At 41.0% G+C, this 17678-nt stretch overlaps 1 long non-coding RNA gene across 1 annotated transcript in view; it reads right to left on the bottom strand.

The window, feature by feature from the left end:
• The window catches only part of LOC115297022, a 296881-nt gene extending 279758 nt beyond the window's left edge, over positions 1-17123 (bottom strand). The window contains exon 1 of the long non-coding RNA XR_003911214.1: positions 17009-17123. This is a non-coding gene — a long non-coding RNA (uncharacterized LOC115297022). The remainder of the gene's footprint in view (positions 1-17008) is intronic.
• Between the last annotated feature and the right edge of the window lie 555 nt (positions 17124-17678).

Below are 17678 nucleotides of genomic sequence, written 5' to 3'. Positions count from 1 at the left end.
ACAAAAGCAAAAATAAGCAAGTGGGACTACATCAAACTAAAAAGCTTCCACACATCAAAGGAAACCATCAACAAAATGAAAATGCAACCTACCAGATGAAAGGCAAATATTTGTAAATGTATAGCAGATAAGGTGTAGGGAGTTAATATTCAAAATATATGAAGAACTTTACAATTCAATAGTAAAAAAAATAAAAGATTATATTCAAAACATGGGCTGAGCATCTGAATAGACTTTTTTCCCAAAGAAGACATCCTAATGCCCGACAGGTACATAAAAAGGTGCTCAACATCACTAATCATCAGAGGAACACAAATCAAAACCATGGTGCGATATCATCTCACACCTGTTAGAATGGCTGTTATCAAAAAGGTAAGTCATAAGACATATCAGCGTGGCTGTGGAGAAAAGGAAACAATTGTGCATTGTTGGATGTAAACCGGTGCAGCCATCATGGGAAACATTATGGAATTTCCTCAAACAACTAAAAATAGAAATACCATATGAGCCACCAATTCCTCTTCTAGGAATGTACCCAAAGGAAATGAAACCCCTCTCTCAAAGAAAATCAATATCACCAGGTTCATTTCAACATCACTTACAATAGTCAAGACATGGAAATAAAGTTTCCACTGATGGATGAATGGATAAAGAAAATATGATAGATAGATAGATAGATCACATTGTGTGTGTGTATCACATACATATATGCTTATGTATACATATGTATATATCTCACATATGAATATATGTATGAATATTATTCAGCTATAAAAAAAGAAGAAAATGCTGAATATGCTGCCATTTGGGACAATGCGGGTAGACCTTGAGGGCATTATGCTAAGTGAGATAAGACTGAGAAAGACAAATACTATATTATCTTACTTATAAGGGAAATCTAAGAAAACCAAATTCAGAGAAACAGAGAGGAAATTGGTGGTTGCCAGAGGTGGGGGTTGAGGGGTGGGGGGAAATGAGTGAAGGGGGTCCAAAGGTACAAACTTCCAGTTACATGACAAATAAGTTCTGGAAATGTAATGTACAGGTGGTGACTATAGTTAACAATGCTGTTGAGTATATTTGAACACTTCTAAAAAAAAAGTAGGACTTAAAAATGTTTTTATCACAAGAAAAAAATGTAATTATATGAGGTGAAGGATGTTAATCAAACTTACTGTGGTACCCATTTTGCAACATATACTTCGTTTTACAATAATCAGTTCCCATGTATCAAACCATTATGTTGTATACCTTAAAGTAATAAAATGTTATAGGTCAACTATATCTCAGTAAAACGGGGAGAAAAAGATTACAGGAAAACAAGTCACAAGGCATAGACTTCCTTGTTCCTGTCTTTCTATACTCTTGTGTGGTGTAACTGTCTTTAGTTCAGAAATCAACCTTTTACAACTGCTACTTACTTATCAGCAGTCCAGACATTCAGGCTCTGCAATTGCAGTGTTTCATTTAGGTACCCAACTCATGGACTTTCAAGGGGCAAGATCTTGGCCATTTTATTTAAACCCTATACCCTTCAGTTCCCGAATCTGGAAAAGGAAGATAGTAACCATAATAGCCATCTGGGCTTACTCTGAATATTAAGTGACTTAACATGTGTGATGTGCTTGCTTGCTACACTGTAAGGCAAATAAGTAGCAAAGGTTGATTACTATAAGAAATTAAACAGTGTATTGCTAGTTAATAATGAGTCCTATCATTAGTTAATTGATATCAAGAATAAATATATTATTAAATCTATATTTTGTTTAAATTTTAGTATTATCTCTAAAATATATAGCAGTCTTGTTTTTTTTAGCTACCTCAAAAGGTATGTTTTGCATAATCATCCTAAGGAAATGAGAAGATGAGTAACTGCCAGGCATAAACCTCAGGCTGCCATCACAAATGGCTGTGATGATTTCCCATCATTTCTCTTGTGTCTGTCACATAATAGAAATGTTGTCAAACAGCCTCATGTCATAACTAGACACTGGTTTCCCTTGGTTCCCCCCAGGAATTTCAGTCACTGGGGTTTCTGATAGGCATGGGGCTCTGGGATAGAGGAAATACTAGCACTTCGCTTTGCCAGACCAAGTATATTTCCCTGCACCCACAGAGAAATGGGCCCGAGTCTAGGAGGAAGACCATGAACTTGCTGCAAGAATGCAGATAGACTTCCCCTGGGTGAAGAGGAAGTAGCCAGGAGAAGAGAACATCGGTAGGAAGTATCCTAGAGTTAGCGGCCCTCTGCAGGGCCTGACCTTGGGACACGGGGCCATCCATGGGGCCGGGAGAGAAATTGGAGGGGATCTTAGGCAGGACTTGGAGCAGGCACACACAAAAATAATGTTATTCCCCGTTAGACACTTCAGTTGAACAGACTCTATGGTTGACACCCATTCTGATGAAAAGGTAAACAAATAGGGGCATTTATTGGGTAGCTAATCTAGTTTTAAAAAGTGGCTGAGTAAGGACAGTTAGTACCTAGATCCTGGCTTCAAATGTGGGGCGCTGTGCCCTGCAGGTGCTCTTGGCTTCAAATGCGGGGCGCTGTGCCCTGCAGGTGCTCTGACTCACCTTTCTTTCAGGTGCTCTGTTCTTCCCTAAGTGAGTATGGAACCAACTGTCTATACCATAGTTTTAATCATACCTCATTGATCATACCATGAAGGGTCCTAACCATTCACTGAGCATAAGTTTTGGTTCTATGCAAAGTAAGAATAATTACCGTTCATAAAGCTAGAACATTCCACTTGGCATCAAATGCTCTACATCGAGTGCTCTCCTTGTCTTCATCATTCTGAGTACCTTAATGATGTGTCCAAAAATCAGTCTCCTGTCTATGGTGTCAGATCACAGCAGGCTTCATACCTGCCCATTATTCTTCCACTGTAATTTTTATTTTCTTTTCTTAATTTTTTAATGTTTATTCATTTTTGAGAGAGAGAGTGAGTGCGGGAGTGGCAGAGAGAGGGAGGGAGATACAGAATCCAAAGCAGCTTCCAGGCTCTGAGCTGTCAGCACAGAGCTCAACACAGGGTTCGAACTCATGAACTGTGAGATCATGACCTAAACTGGAGCAGGACACTTAACTGACTGAGTCACCCAGGTGCCTCACCACTGAAATGTTTATTAAGGACAACTGTGGCTCTCTATTGAAAGAATTCCTGAGATGTTATGAGTGTTTTGTTTGGAGAAGGGGAAACAGAATCCGAAGGTCAGAGACAAAGGCTTTATGAAGTCAGGGGAGCAATACAGGCAAGCTGAGTTTGCATGCTCTTCACGTAACCTTCAAGCCTCACTTCCCATCCCACAGTTTCTACCCACAAAGTGAGCTCTATCACTGTGACTCCATTCTTGTCTTGTTAGGCTCCATGGGAAAATCTGGAGAGGGAATGTGTTGACGACCTTGCAAAAAACTTTGACAGATTTACTTCCATTTGCTTCCATGAATTTTGAGAATGAGCTCTCTTAAACCCTCAGGCTGGGATTCTTGTTTTAGGAGACCACTTCTGGGATTGTCCCAAGTCTTCAGAAGTTTATGAACTCTTCAAATTCATACCGACTCTTGAATGGTATTAGATGACCGTGCTTCTAGGAAGGGTTTGGAGCATATTTAATGGTAGGTGGTGAGTCCACGGCTGGGATTGTATAAGCAAACTTGAGCCTAGCCTATGTCATATCTTTCTCTCAGACACCGACTTAGTCAATGCCATTGAGTGAGTGTGTTTTGTTTCCTCACTATCAACACTTACTTGGCATTTTCAGAGGGTTCTCGGGGCTATGTTGCACTTTTCCGGTCCCAAGAGTCACAGCAGCTTTCCTTCCTGTTTCATTGCTGTCGGGGGTATTGAATCTTCCGTGAAAACCAGATTGTCAATCCTAGACTGTCCATGGCGTCACTAAAGGGGGAAGCTATGGCAGTCAAACAAATACCCACAGTAACCATCTCACTGTGACTGTCCTTTCTTAATTAAGAAAGGAAGACTATCTCTGCCCAGATGGGGGTCACTGGAAGTCACCACCCTTCTTCAATGTAACAAGCAGTTATTGAGAATCTCCATGACTGAGGCAACGGGAGAGATATCAACGTGACACCGTTTTTAAGAAAAGATCTGATATTATTAAATGACGAACACGTACCATATTTTACATACATCATTCCAACTAATTCTTACAACAGCCTTTGAACTTGGAAGTATTATTCCTATGTCACAGATGAAGAAACAGAGCCTTAATGCATTCAACTACCCTGCTCAAGAAGTAGAGATAGAACGGTCTGACCCCGTTAACAGTCACCTTAATGTGGATGAAAAGACAGTTACTTGGACAGCTAGAATTCAAGGTGATAAATAATAGGAAGAGAAAATTTTAAACTGCCATAAGAAAATGAGGAAAGAGATAAGAACTTGATCCTTCCTTTCCTGCTCCCTCCCCCCACAACCCCGTCACACATGCCACACAGATGAGTCCCATCCTACCCACCAGCTGGCATAAAGCAAAACAACTTAGAAATACATTGGAATATAGTGTTGTCTTTTTCTTAGGTCAAAAGTTTGGAGGGGTGCCTAGGCGGCTGAGTTGGTTACGCCACCCACTTAGGCTCAAGTCATGATCTCGCAGCTCGAGTGTTCAAGTCCCATGTCAGGCTCTATGCTGCCAGCCCAGAGCCTGGAGCCTACTTCGGATTCTAGGTCTTCCTTTCTTTCTGCCCCTCCCCTGCTGGGTCTCTGTCTCTCTCTCAAAAATAAATACACATGAAAAAAACACTTGAGGAGAAGACTGTTCACTTCCTGTGCATGGATACTGTCACACATTGGTGTATCAGTTTCTCAAAATACCCTGCTCAGGACACCAGCCAGGGCTCAATGGGGCCAGGCCAGTAAGAGCCCTCCTCACCCTCAGATGGTCGTCTGATGTCAGAAGCCAATTCTGTTTTCCCTTTTTGGAAAATAATAGCTATAAATCTGAGTCATAACCATTTTCCATCCTAGATGAAGCAATTATTGGTAACTAGGTATGGAACAATTTGCTGGCTATGTGAAAAAGATATGCAAACTATAAAATGTACGGATATAAAATCATTTTTCCACACTTGGTAGCAAACTTTTTTAAAAAAGTTTTTAATGTTTATTTATTTTTGAGAGAGAGAGAGAGGCAGAGCATGAATGGGAGAGGGGCAGAGAGAGATGGAGACACAGAATCTGAAGCAGGCTCTAGGCTCTGAGCTGTCAGCACAGAGCCCGACTCAGGGCCCTAACTCAGGATCTGCGAGATCATGACCTGAGTCAAAGTCAGATGCTTAACTGACTGAGCCACCCAGGCACTACAACATTTGGTGGCAAACTTTATTTACCTTTCACCTTTTGGAACCTACTTCTCATGTCTAAATTCAAAATAATATAGTCATGAAAACACATCTTATATGGTACACTACAGGACAATACATTTATCTCCCCAATCCTTCTGAGATAAGTAGGAATTATTTTCCCCAGAGGAGAGATGAGAAAAATGGTGCAGATAAAATATATTTCCAAGGTTCAAAAAGTATTCTTCCAGGATTACAGAGCCAGGGAATGCTAGGCTAGCACTGCAGCCCAGAACGCCCAATTGCAAGTTGTATGCTCTTTTTACATATGATGTAGTTTTGCAGTAGGTATGAAATTTTCTTTACTCTCTATCATTAAAAGTGACACTCTAAAAGATGATATCCTTTGCCAACTTTGCCCTCAGCAAAACTCATGTATATCTCTTTCTTCAATGTGGAAGCCTTCCATTTTACTAGACTCTGTCTCTATTCCTAAATTTCCATTATAGTAAACTTTCATTGTTTTCTAGAACCTGTGATTCTGAATTTTTTATTTTCAGTCTTTTCCTTCTGTCTATATCAGATAATCATCCATAGGAAATGACACAAATGAATGGAAGAATTGGATCCACATCTAGACCCAGGAATGGGTTATTATTTCAGTAGTAATCTTAGAAAGTTGATTCAAAAAACCACTTCAGCAAAGCTTAATTTACTTGGGTGAAACACACATGAAGCAATGAGTTTCCCAAACAAATACCTGAGATATTAGAACCCCACAGTACCCAGAAGAAGCAAATGGACAGGTAACGACCAGGGATATATATTGGCATCTTCAAATAAGGACAACTGGATACAGAAAGTCTCATAGTTTTAAAAAATGTCTTGTATATGACATGCTTTTAAATAAAAGTTATATTTATCTAAGACGTACGGCATGATGATTTCACATACATAGTGAAGTTTTTACTAGAGTCAAGCTAATCTTCTCACACAGTCACTGTTTTTGGGTGAGTACATGAAATCCACACGGACATTTTATGGAATTCTCGCCCCTGACCCTCCACGCCATGCCATGCTTTGGAAATGCATTTATCTTCTCAAGATATCAGGTATTTATATATTCACGTCTTCTGATGACCCATACTGGGTTTAGTAATGTCTAACAAGGCCAAGAATTTATCAGTTGGAGATGGTCTAGAGAAGCAGTTAAAATGGCCAAGTTTATGTAAAGCTGCAGAAAAGGGAAGTGGAATTAGGGGAAAGAAACTCAAAGAAATAGTTTTTTCAATTCCTCTCCCTTTGGCTACAGGATTCTTCAAAGGCTACTAGAATCTGGTTCTCAGTTACTGGATCCTGGGTCTTCCGAGAATCAGAATGGAGAGATAAGCTGAGATGTTACTGCTTTTCTAAGTTTCATTTATTTTGAGAGAGACAGAGACATAGAGAGACAGAGGGAATCTCAAGTAGGCTCCGCACCATCAACGTGGATCCTAATACAGAGCTTGAACTCAGGTTCGTGAGATCATGAGCTGAGCTGAGACGGAGAGTTGGATGTTTAACAAAAGGAGCCGCCCAGGCGCCCCTGAGATTATTAATAAGACACACGATAAAAACACCGTGTTTATCACTCTCTCTTCATCAGGCACAGTGCCATCTCTTCACCTACAAACAGCCTCCCATACAGCAAATAACAGACAGCTCGATTTATGAGGGCATATCCAAGGTTCGGTGATATTCCCAGGAAATGGTCTGGACAGAATTCTGCAGCAGAACGCAATCCTCCGGCAAGAGTGATCCCCCAGGGGACGCTTAGCACCAGGGAAATACCAGTGAATGCACTGGGCTGTTCAAACTCATCCAACATTGGATGGTTCTTTAATAAATAAAGGTCTAACCATTTCCTCTAACAATCTGTGACTCGTCACCCTTTCTAACATCTTGTCCTGATTTTTACCAAATGGAAAAATCTCCAACCAGACATGTAAACATAACTTACTTTTTCCTCTAATTTATGGAAAAAACAAAAAATATTTGTTGTTTTAAGAAACTAAAAATATCGGACACAACTTTCTAACTTCTGTACCTCAGTGTACCTATCCTTAAAATGGGATGAACAAGGACTATAAATTTAATGGGCCTCTTAAACTTCCACTTGGTAATCCTCCACGGGAAAGGCACTACGTAAATACAAAGCAACCTTACCGTTGTGGCTCATTATCTGAGCTAATAGTAACTGTAGAAAAGCTATGTCAAATAACATAAAGTGCATATTGGAATAAAACTGCAGTTTTATTTTGTTGTTTTACCATTTCTTTTGGCAAGTGAGGATAAAGTAAGCACAAAGGAGAAATAGATGGCAAACATTCATTGTATTATGTCACCAAAATTCCAGCCTCGAAATAATATCTAATAATAACAGCACAGTTCCTGGTTCTGCCAGCTTCTAAAATAAAAACTAACTCGAATTGAGTGTGCCAGCTAAATATAAAGTAATACCTTTAAAAAAAAAAAGGGCTCAAACGTCCTTCTAAAAATCATAATGGAATCCTGATAATTGGCCAGTACATCATTTCCACTACTTAATAACATGTCATTAATAAAAGTAAAAATGTCTGGAATCTCATATTGATATCGTTTTCATTCTTTTTTGTTTTGTTTTGTTTTGTTTTGTTTTGTTTTGTTTTGAGAGAGAGAGAGAGAGACAGTAGGGGAGACAGGCAGAGGGAGAGAAGGAGAGAAAGAATCTGAGGCAGGCTCCACACCCAGGGAGGGGCCCCACAGGGGGCCCATAACCTGAGCCAAAATCAAGAATCGGAGGCTCAACTGACTGAACCACACAGGTGCCCCAACACTGTTTTCACTTTCATGAAGTGGTCAGGTGACCACTGTCCTTAGATACATGGTCCTTTGGGTTCCCTGGAAGTTCCCATGACTGGCCCATATCATCAGGCAGAGCAGGAATGGCACCCACATCTATGACCACCTAGTTAACGATGTCACCCTGGCACATTCAATGTGAGCAGGACTCACGCCTCTTAGTCCGAGAATGAGCATGGGAGCCCTAGCAAGCTGATCTGCGAAATCCAGGCTGAAGCTCATGCCAGACACAACAATGAGCTAATCCATTGTGTTGATATAAGTAGTGCTGTGCAATTTTCTTCTTTGTTTATCCATTTTGAGAGAGAGAGAGAGAGAGCAGTGTGAGCAGGGAGGGGGCAGAGAAAAACGAGAGAATCCCAAGCAGGCTCTGAGCTGTCCGGGCAGAGCCCGATGCAGGGCTTGAACTCACAAACCACAAGATCATGATCTGAGCTGATACCAAGAGTCAGACACTCAACCGACTGGGCTACCCAGGTGCCCCATAGTGCCATGAAATTTTTAATGCTTTCCAAACTTTCTCTCATGTATCTTCTTCAAAGCAGGGACCCTCTTATTAGTCTCCATTTTCCTTGTGCTAATCCAGTGCCAAGAATGTTGCACATGTTCACAAAATAGCAATTATTATTGTTATTTAGTTGGGACCCTAATTCATTCATCTTATTATAAGCCAGATTTTACCTCAGCTTTGCATAACTCCTTTTCTAGCTCAAGTTATCCTTTCTCTTTTTTCTTTCCTTTTATCTTTTTCTTCTCTTTCTTTTTCTTTCTTTTTTATTTTGCTTTATTTTTCTCTTATATCTATAGTTTATCCATAGCTCCATGATTCTCTTAGCACCTTCAAAAGTTGTCCAAACTCCTACCGTTTTTGGGGGGTTTTTTTTGAGGGTTTTTTTCTCCACTGGGGATTTCACAGCCCAGGGAAGGGTATTTGATGCCATGACTGCTTTCTGCTAACTCGTAGATCAAATTTTCCCCATGTTCCAGATTGTTCGATTGTTCACCAGACAACGAGGATATTTACATATCCACAGCCTTAAGTAGGACAGATAGAATGACAATGGTCATTTTCAGGGTGTATTTCAGGAGTTTCCTTCTACAATGACTAGGGTTTCCTCCAGCTACCCACAACCCCACCCTTTGGTCCTTATCCATTGAAGAACCTATACTGTTCATGTACTGCCTTGAATCTTTCAGGTTTCTTTTTTATGAATCACTCATGCTAGGGGCCAGTAATAAGAACCTCTAGCTTCAAACCCCGCTTCTGAGTCTACGGGAGGATTAGTAAGTAAACCTATTTTTTAGGCATTTTTTCTTACCATCATCATAAAGGATTTATTAAAGATTGCTATGTGAAAATGTGCTAAGAAGTATTTTAAGATGATATCAAAACCATAGATGGCTAACGTGACCCAAGACCAGACTCTCCTCAGGGATCAGGGCTATGCGAGGGCATGGGACCAACTGCCGGGTGACCTGGTTTTGGGTGTCACACATTCCTGAAGCCGGGTTTCCTGACCTTTCTGCCTCCAGAGACTGGTGTGAAAGCTGGGCGAAATAATGCCAGGGGAAATGAATTTATAAATGGTAACACTCATGTAAGATTCCTCTACCTTTTCATCCATGCATGTTTACATTGAAAAAAGAGAAATAGGGGGCTCCTGGGGGGCTCAGTCGGTGAAGCACACAACTTCGGCTCGGGTTGTGATCTCACAGTTAGTGAGTTTGAGCCCCAAATCAGGCTCCTTGCTAACAGATGGGGGACCTGCTTCAGATCCTCTGTCTCCCTCTTTCTGTCCCTCCCCCCACTCACACTCTCTCACACAAACATAAAATAAACATTGAGAAAGAAAAAAGAGTAACGGAAGATTTGAAAAGGAAGTTGAGGATATTACAGGTATGCTAATGAATCTCTGCAAGATTCCTTTTGACATAATCCTTCAGCCATATATTCTACTAACAAACATTTCTTTCAGGAAAATGCCAATCTCTAACCTAAAATCCTTGTCATGAAATAATGTCCCAAACATCATAACCAACTTGGCTTGACCACGAAAGAGGTCCATTCATGGTCCTTACGATACGCCCCCAGTGGTAGTCTAACCCTAATTAATACTGGAAGTGATGGGCAGACCCTACTGGCTTGCTCTGTGAGGACAGAGGATTCCAAGCCTTAACTGGTAATTCCGCCGTGCTCAGCAGTATCTGTTGCCCTCCACCATCCAAATTACTTTGCCTGAATGCCCATCATCCCCTGTGGCTTTAACGCCTGTACACTCAGAACAATCCAGCCTACTGCTTTCCTGGTGACTCACTCCAGTTCAAAGGTCAGCATGTCCCCCAGGTCCTGGAGGGCCTCAGATCTACCCCGAAGGCATCACCACACACTTCAGAAGAGACACTGTGAATTAGAGAACTTAAATGTGAAGTTCGTTTTCTCAGGAATGGGGGTGTAGTAAAGAGCTCCTCGCTTTTCTGAAACAAGTTCACAGCCTTAAAGCTTTGGCCTTATAAACAATCTGTCTCTGGACTTGCTCTCCACCCCCCACCCCCAGAGGTGTTCTGGAAAGCAGAGCATGTGAGAGCATAATAAAAATGAGTCATATGGGGGTGGAGGACCCCCCAGGAGGGGACTGGCATTTAGAGATAAATACACTGTGAGAAGGTTACCCAAATTGCATTTACACTGGCCGAGTCCTTTCTCCGTGGAATAGCACCGTAAAAGAAAAACGCAGCACAAGGACCAGGAAGGATTGTTTGCAGGGATAAACAGGACTGGAGACAGACTCACATGCGCTACATTTTTCCCACTGCAGATGAATAAAAGAGGCAATTATCTAATAAAAAAATTTACTGTTAATTGCCGCCGGTTAAGCAGTACTACTGTTAGCACCATTAAGTACTATTTGGACTGAAGAGATTTATTTCACCTTCCTCCGCTTGGAAATTTGACATCATCCCTGGCTTCTACCTCACCCCCCAATTATAATCCACTGGAAATGGGAAAGCGACAAGAGCCATTTAATGTGTCACAACAAGAATGAGGGGGAAGAGGGCTGGAAGTGAAGGCTTTTCAAAGAGAGTGGGGGAAACAGTGTCGCGTGATGACTACGGAATCTGCCTGGGTTTGTTTTTTTCCTTCTTTCTCCCTCCTTTTTCCGTAGGGATTCGTTTTGTGTTTGTTTGTGTTTTTGTTTTCTCATTTTAGGGCCAAAGCGTTATTCCTAAAGGGTGTGTTCTTTGGGGGGTTTATGGCTCTGACTAATGGAATTGCTCTAAATAACATTTTGATCTTGCAAGGTCACCCAGAGTGCTTATACCTTTCCTTTAATGATTCAGGTCTGGACCAGGCATTTCCCAGAATTGAGATGGTAATGAAGTCATTAGTTTCTTCCTACTTGAAGCCCAGGCTAGAAAGCAAAATTCTATGGGCAAAGTCTGAGTGGGCTTTTTTTCATAAATCTCACACCCAGCTGAGCTGTAACACCTGTTACATTTTCCCAGGAGCTCGAACCATAAGACCATTTCCAATCTATTTGCTCTTCTTCTTCTACGGGACACTGACAAAGGCAGGGGTCCCTGTTTTCTAAGGCACTGCTAATTGAAAATCTCTGGCTGGTGCAAATGTGAACTCAAACCCACAAGAGTTCCAAATAAGGCTCCAATGAGTATTTCCTCCTCTTTTTAAAAATAGCCTTTATAATGCTGGTTATACAAGATTAATTTGTTAGAGGGAAAAATCGTCATTGAACCTCTTGCCCCCAATAAACTTTTACTTTCCATGCATTTTTTTTTTAAAGAAAGAAAAGAGAGGGAAAATAATAAAACCCAGAGATCAGCTAACCCTACAGGACCTGTGTTTGTAAGAACTGGAGGGTGGGGGTAGCATTGCATTAAAGTGTATTGCCTTTGTTGGTATGCTTTTAAAATCTCTGAGTATTAATTTTGAACACAAGAAGGGAGAACAAAGTTGAGTCAGATGATTGAGCAAATGTAAAGTGATTACAATGGCAAAGCAAGTTTCAAAAACTGTTCTCAAAAACTGAATAATTAAAAGAGGAGGAAATTTTCCTCTAGGATCCTTGAAAGGGAAAAGAGAATGCATTCATCTATAGAAAAGATGGGCATTTCTGGACCTCATAAGAGTCTGTCAGGGAAAAACAAAAACCAAAACCCTGAAAAACAAGCGGAAGTTTAGAAGATGCAGCTAGGAGGCCTCACCTGGCATTTGATAGGAAAAAGAAACACTGGAAATAAAGTAAATGTAAATAAATTAACAGTTACATATTCCTCTGGGAGCCCAAACACCCTAAGAATTTGAGTCTTAAAGATAAAACATTGGGGATCATAGCCCCACAAACTGTAACAGAGCCAACGGCCTGGCTGTTCTACCAATGACATTCTTCACCCAAATTCCCGAAAGAAATGGTCTGTCTCTGTAAGAGTCACCTTAAGGTGGCGACCGAGTGGCCATTTCTATGGGGGCTGGAGGAGAACATGTGCACAGACGACCTCCCCCCCCCCCCCCTGCAGACCTGGGATGTCCTGCCCCATTTGGAAGCCTCCATCTATTAAATCTTACAGTCTCTGAATCCCATACGTACTTTATCGGTGTTTTGTGCCTTGTTGGTTTGGGGTTTTGTTCCTGTTTTTTGTTTTCAAGTGTCCTGCTCATGGTCCTCGTCATTGTTTGAATAGCTATCATTTAGGTCATTGGGGTGTCTTTGCATGCCTCATTCTTAAGGCACATTGTCACTAACTCTACTCCTCTTGTGCCAGAAGTAGAGAAGCTGGTCTAAAACTTGCTGGCCTTCAGTCATGGTGCCATGAAGGCGGTATGCATCAGTAGGAAGATGGCTGCCATTTCAGTGCAAGAGGAAGAAGTAATGAGTCACTTTTTTTAAGTCCATGCTTAACGAACTGTATTACTACAGCACAGATTGTTTTCATGCTACTGTGAAATCTGTGTGTGGTTCTAAATCCAATCACGGCACTCAGAACCTTCAAAGAACACTTATTCATATAGTTCCTAAATCAAATCTGAATCCACTAAAAATAGATTTGGTTGCCTATTTATTGAAAAGGAAAGAGGTTCATGATATATCCCTGAGTGAAAAGTTTTTCATCTCCCCATGTATGACTTGCCATACTTTTTGGTAAGGTCAAAAGTGGTCAGGTAGCTATACGCTTAAATACTGGGTAAGATAATATAAATAATATGATCTGATTTTGTTGCTGTTTTACATATACTCTGAAGGAGTCTTCCCTGAAAGGGAGATTAAGGGTAACTTTTCCTTCACTTCTTCTTTTGGCTTGCCTTCATGTTTTACTTTTTCTGGAGTAATCTCTGAGTCCCTCCCCCCCCCCCCCAAGCTCCAGGTTGAAGCTGAAATACTTGAGAAAATGTTACCATGCCCTTTGGGCTGTTGTCAATCTTCCCAATGCTTAATCCATTTGTACTATTCATATTTGGGGGCGGCTGGTGTTCTCACTCATATTTCACCAATTCTGACTTTATCTATATAAGCGATAGAGTCAAACAGCTTAATAATTTAAGAATCAATTTGGACTGATGATTTTTGTCCCACTTACATCTACCATAAAAACAATATGTCACAATTCTGTTCAGAAAATCTTCTGTACCCATCCACCATACTGAAGATTTAAGATTGGCTCCCATGGAGGAAAAGTCAAACAAAACAAAGTCTCTCCATAGACTGATCTAAATTTCTGGAAGATAATATGGTATAGATGATGACCTCTTATTTGTCAGGTGAGACCAGCAACACTGATTCTATCAGACTTACCTTCTCTCACTTCCAGAAATTTATTTCTAGATTCTTCCATCTCCTTTCTACCATCTACTCCTTTTGACTCCCTGCTTGTGTTTGCTCGTTTGTTTGCTTGCTTGCTTGTTTGTCTGTTTCGAGTCTGCATTGATCATTGCCAAGTCTTGCCTTTCCTAATTACTCCTTTTATGTGATTATTTATGTCCAAGAAAACTGGACTTTACCACTTCACCAACAGTTTCTGCCACTTACTACAATCTTTTCTCATAGGAGTAGCATACGTGGTCAATCTTCTATTTTGAAGGTGCTAGTGATGAATACTGGCATTCACAATGTTGCTAAGAGCTCAGAATTTATTTTAAAAGGGACCATTCTATTATTTAGGTTGGCGATAGCGATCTACATTTTAATTAGAGAAAGTTGAGCAAAAATTATTTTAAACCCCACACTATTCAGGGAGGTCACCTAAAGCAGGACACAAAGAAAATCGCCAGAAAGATAAGGTTGTAGCCCAGGTTTTATGACTATCTCTGTGACTTTCAGCATGTCACTTAACCTCCATGGGACTTAAGCCATCATCTGTAAGATAAAAGATTTTCAAGAGAGAGAACGTAGGTCTCTCGATTTCTACTTCTGTTTGGCTCTCAATTCATGAATCCATAAATCCCCTTTGAATTCTGATGTGCAACATCGATTTTCTACAATGACCAACAGCCAAGAGCGGTGGACGCACCAGTCCCATGATTCCCAGGGCTCTGGGATGTGGCGGAATCTCACGTGGCTACGCACAGAGACGGCTTCCGTTCCAGCCCTGCCCTTCAGTCTTCAAGGCACAGAGCGCAACCTACTCCTGACAGGTACCGCGGTGGACACAGGTAACCTTGCTTGAATAAACCCCTCAGAAATACCAGCTAGCTTTGAGTTCCACTGGGCCCACTCATGTCCTGTATCACCTTCAGGAATTTCCCAGACTCCTTCTTCCATAAACTCCCACCCAAACTGCACACCAACGGACCAGGAATGGAAATCGGCTATGAGTGCCAGGCGCCCTTCAGAACCGAATGGGAAATTTTTCTCAGCCTCAGGTAAATAAAAGTAAAAAAGGCAGGGTGCTCTTTGAATTCTCCTGGAGAAAAAAAAAAATCAAAATGTTCTTTATTAGTTGCTCCAGGGCCCCAGGAAGGCATCCCCCCTCGCCACCCCTTTTTAAAGTAAGAGCTTGCCCTTCCCTACACAGCCCTTTTAATACAAGTGAAAAAATTCCAAATTCCTCATTTGTTTAGCCTGAAAATCCCCTGCACATTCCCACAAACGACTTCCTTTTCTCTCTTTTTAGCAAGACTCCCCTCTCTCTCTCTTTAATGAAGAGAAGTTCAGAGGGTTTTTCCCATGAATAGATGGCAGGCACCTGTGAGTTATGAATTTTAAAGTGATCATTTTCTTTCAGCCCTGCCGGACAATGGGCGTCTCCTTTTGACTCACTTTCACAGCTCTGAGAGGTTCTCAGATCAGCCACATTCCAAGCGGACTGGAGTCAGCTCAGAGCTGTGCTGGACCGCATCAAGGTCTCGCACAGAAAGACAAGGAGCAGATGGCCGGCACGGAGCTCTCCACCCCCCTTTCAGCGCGCAAAGGCCGGCAATGTGGGAAAGCGTTCGCCCCGGCATTGCCTATTGATCCCTGAATAGAACCACCGCATGCCACCAGCCTGTAGGTAGGAACCTCTGTTAACAGATGGTGAGATCATTATGAGCAATTAATTCCTTTAATGTATCAGTGGGAACATGTTGGAAAGGATGACGCAAACACTCAGTGAATAGTGAACTCCCCACTCCTGGGGGAGCGAGCGGGTGCTACCTTGGGGGGCGGCTGGGAATCTCTCCCCAGGCTGCAAGGCAGCCTTATGGCTCCGGACAGGGATCTGGGAACGGACTGCCCAGGACTGAGGTGTGGTTTTCATTAACTAATTGTGAATCCTTTCCCTTCTTTCGTGATTAATGCCAGATTTGTCTCTAGGTCACTTTTATATACAAGAACCATCCAACAACAGAGAGACAAACAAAAACAGTGCTTGTCAGTAAATCCGAGATGCATGGGGAATTATTTCACAGAAATCAGCAGAGGATCAGGTCATGGGGTCACGTTTGCTAAACACAATTTCAGTGGCGAAGGTTCTAAATTTAAAATAAATGTTTCTTTCAGCACAGAGAAAGCAGTGGTAAAACTGTGTGCATCCCAGGGTCTGAGCCTGCAAACTGAATGTTTGGAGGCATGAAAAATGGGTAGAATAAAGGAGAGTCATTTTTAAAAATATGAATTCACATACATAGTGAATTTGAGCAAGTGACCCAGGTAGCAAATTATCCCCCCTTGTGTTAGTGAAATAATTTTTAAATTTCATAACAACGTAAAAATGATGGTCAGTGGCCACCTGAGAAAAAATGGCACCCTCTTATTCAGATATTACTCTGATTAATGGTCAATGAGATGATGCATTTCTACATGTCTTTCCTACTTTTAGAAATAATATTTAGTAGTAGGGATTTTTTTACAGGAAAAAGAAAAATCTTGGGATGCAGTACAGATCAGTGGGTAGCCTTCGGATTTTAAGAAGATAGAAAATACAGGAACAGGAAATACTGGCAACTATTCACTTAATTCATATTTAAATGACACTTTTTGCTTGTAATTAAGACACTCAAGCAGTGTCTCTGTTCATGAAATTTACATAACTGTACAATAGCTTGCCTAAATGAACAGCAAATGGCAGTTAACCTCGAAGTGTATTATCTTAATTGAATAAATCTGGCTTTAATTCAATAAATTAAAAACAGGAATAATATTGCAAAAGACTTTTAAAAACAGACTTGCCATCACCCCCTAAATACAGAATGGTATTGTTTACAGTTGTGTTGGAATGCTCGGACATTTTCCAGTATGATTTTAGAACTCTGGTACACAGTCGCTATTTTTCCATCATTGTTTCGAAGGCAAATCAATGTCACTTTTTGGAAATCACTGATAACAGTACCTGAACACTGAATCAGACCTCATAAGCGTGCTTCTTAAGACGACTCTTCCTCTGGGTTTCCACTGCTTCTACCTCCATGGGAAATTTGGTCTTCCTTTTTTTCCAATTCTTTATGACTGAGTGTCCTGTGACATACAGAAAAGACTAAATAGGGGAAGATAGAGACATTCCCACTACTTTTTCATTTAAATCAGATTTCCACGGACTGCAAATGCCTTCAGCACAAGGGAACTGACAAAAATTGCTGAATTCTTTCTCGCAAAGTTTGTTGCATTAATCAGCAAAATCATGTTTCAGTGATTATACAGTTAAGGAGAAGAAATCATGCAATATGTTTTTATTTGCATGAAATAAGTTAATGAGGCACCACCTGTGCCTTGTATCAGTTTATGGGGGGAAAAGCAGGAGAACACAGGTGTTCCAAGAGCATCACGGTAGACTTCATACATTAATTTAAAAACCCTAAAAGCATTTAGCAGCATCTACGGTGCATATTGCCGAGGAATAACCTCTACACACAGAGACATGCATAAAAATTATTGTGAAGAAATTCCTGGTTTCTTGGCTAGCAAGGAAAAAAAAGCCGTAATTCATTCTTTCCTTGTTCTCACAGTGTTTGCTATTACACCATCTGCAATATACAATGTACAGGGTCAGCCGTAACCCGTAC

Source organism: Suricata suricatta, chromosome 7 (genome assembly GCF_006229205.1).
Source record: "Suricata suricatta isolate VVHF042 chromosome 7, meerkat_22Aug2017_6uvM2_HiC, whole genome shotgun sequence".
Taxonomy (NCBI): domain Eukaryota; kingdom Metazoa; phylum Chordata; class Mammalia; order Carnivora; family Herpestidae; genus Suricata; species Suricata suricatta.
Note: the sequence above shows the minus strand (reverse complement) of the source record. Positions and strands in the feature narration are given on the sequence as shown.